We start from the raw sequence: 2,875 nt of genomic DNA, 5'->3' as shown, positions 1-2,875 counted from the left end.
TGGCTGTGTAAAATATGAAAATCAAGATAACCTGAAGAAAACTACACTAATAGTATTGGATGCTGGAAGCATTGATTGATATCAAATGAATATAGAGAAGTGTCTTAAAAAAAGAATTTAGAAAAAAAAATTTTCTAACAATCAAATTGGACTCCGTAGCTTTACCTCTTACTGTTATTCAGACATTTGAATATTATACACCAAAAGTGATAATGGCAATAATTGTCCTAGATCAGTGTGAAGGTTAAATATAGCACGGGGTCTGGCCACAATGCTTGATAAAGACTTCACCCGCAGCAACGGTCAATTCGCACTTTGGATTTCTGAGTTGATTGTATTTACAAGTATGTGTGTGTAGGGTGACAACCAGGTATATCCTCATAAACTTGAACTACGATATCAATGTTTGCCCATGCGGCTTTGGTGTGGATGCGAACGTTAGTTTAAGTGAGAGCCTCGATGCATTAAAACTGTACGCTGATATTCAAGCATCAATGAGAGCAAATATTCATACTTAGATGTGAATTTACGAGGTTGTTGCAAGAAAATTAGAAATGATCACACGCCGAGAATTAGGCCATACTCGTACAGTGGCCTAGTTTAGTTCGGTTTATTTGAAACTAACTCCTTACATGACCATGAAGGTACGTTCGCCATGAAGATCCTGGATGATATCGCAAAAATCACCAATGTTACATGCAAAGACCAATCAATGGCCATTATTCCATTTAAAAAATATATTAATCATCCAAACGACGGACGGACAACGAGGGGTGTTATTCGCAGGAAAGCCCTTACATTAGGATAGGATATACATATTTATCCCGGGGGAGAGGAAAGCCGCGCCCTTTTTACACCCTCTGTTGAGATACCTTCGAATGGACATTAGCACAATTTCAGTTTATGTATGTTCATTACGGATTTAACATTGTTAACCATCATCAGTTTTTCTTTAACGTTTTACTATATTTCATCTTGTAGTTCGGGACAACACTTTTTTAAATTCAACTAACAATGCAGTTGAAGTGGTTTTCCATCTTTTTAGTTTGCGGACGGTTAAGATTTCAAAACTAATTTTGCGGACCGACGAACCTTCAAAATCAACCCAGAAAGTAAAAAAAAACACAAAACATACTTGAACAAAGGTAATTCCGACAAGTGTATCCAATTCAAAAGAAGACATGTAATTCATGCAACTTTGACAAATTATTGAGAAATTTGCCGCTGTGTTTTGATATCTATTGACATGTTTTAAAGGCGGTCTTAATGAAGTTTCTGCAAGGCGAGGTAGATCGTTGACTTCCACACGATTTCTCTGTTTGGTCTTGATGAGAGATAACGACGATAGATAAATTATACTGTCAACTTACGGAACGTGCGAGCTTTTCAATCAATTCAAAATTTAAGAAGGTAAGTAGCCTAATACGGGCTCTCGAACTCTTCCGTTATGATGTTCGTCGTCGTGAGGGCCGTTCAGGGCTTAAATGGGCGTACGACCCCTAACCAAGTTTGGTTTATGCATCAACAGGTTAAAACTCACAAAGTGAATGGGCAGACAATCAATGCCTTGCATTTCGCAATTGCCCAAAAGCGTAGTCAGTCCAAAATTGCCGGCGGGGCAATTTTTTTTGTATAATGACATAATACGACGCTCACTTGTGCCTTTTGCTCCAAATAAGGCCATATAAAAGTAGCCACTGATATCTGACAATATCTTAAGGAATCGCTTTACAAACGTAGACTACTTCGCTGTCGAAGTTATCCAAGGCATATAAGCGCGCATTTTCATCTATCGCCTTGGTTCGAACGGATTATTGACAGCAAACCAGGACACACCCGGTTTTTCAGTAGAGTGTTCAAAAAAAGAGCAAAATGGTGTCGGAAAAAGTGTATGAATTTGATTCTATATTTCTTCCTTTAGTTTTAATTAACATATTTTTGTTATAGAAACCAAAATATGTGATATATATGCATGTCTATGCTTTCCATATTTCCCAGAGTGACTACCAGTACCAATTTGTTATTCTCAAATAAAACTATTAGACTGAAGTGAAATCATTGGATATTCACCTGGTCTTAGGGTAATTAGTACCTGTATATTTTTTATCACATTTTATTGGTGATAATTCTCATTTCTTCTTTTTTCGAAGTGTCAAGCATATGTGGTGATGAAGCACGTGCGACTCCATTTAATACTGTACCACGTTTCAAACCTCACTACATTATTGCCTTGGGTTCACTCATTGCATGTTCAACATTAAATTTGACTATATTTAACTAATTACTCCTTCGGTGGGTGAACGCTCTCTCTCGTCCCCTGTACTCCAGGGCTGCTGCTCGCCCAATGGGACCTAGCAAATAGGCACACTGTTTGCAACTTGGTCTCATTGGTATAGTGGTGGCCTTTAGCACAGGGTTGATAATATAATTTAACTCAATTTATTTTCACCCTTATTTTCCTTATGCTAATTAGGCTAGTACTTATTTAACCATAAGTTCTGCACCTGGAAACTTTGTATTCAAGCTTTGTATTTTAGATTTTGTCTTACTTCACTATACTTTTTTATTTCATTACTTTGCCACCACCATGAAACATAATTTAAAATATCCCTATAGAAATTGCCACAAATCAGTCCGAACTAATCAGAAAGCTATTTTTTGCAACATTTGCTCACATTGGATACATTTAAAATGCACCAATATCTCTAACCAGCAGTATGAAAACCTGCAATCTGAAGCTGATGATATGCCTTGGTGCTGTTTCTTTTGTGAAAAAGATTGCATACCATTCTCTTCTCTCTCTGATTCTGAATTATTAGAATCATGTACTTCCCTTCATTCAGAAAAAGCTGAAGCCCAGGCACTTACTAAAATA

This window comes from Styela clava, chromosome 7, assembly GCF_964204865.1.
Source record: "Styela clava chromosome 7, kaStyClav1.hap1.2, whole genome shotgun sequence".
Classification (NCBI taxonomy): domain Eukaryota; kingdom Metazoa; phylum Chordata; class Ascidiacea; order Stolidobranchia; family Styelidae; genus Styela; species Styela clava.
This window is presented reverse-complemented; position numbering follows the sequence as displayed.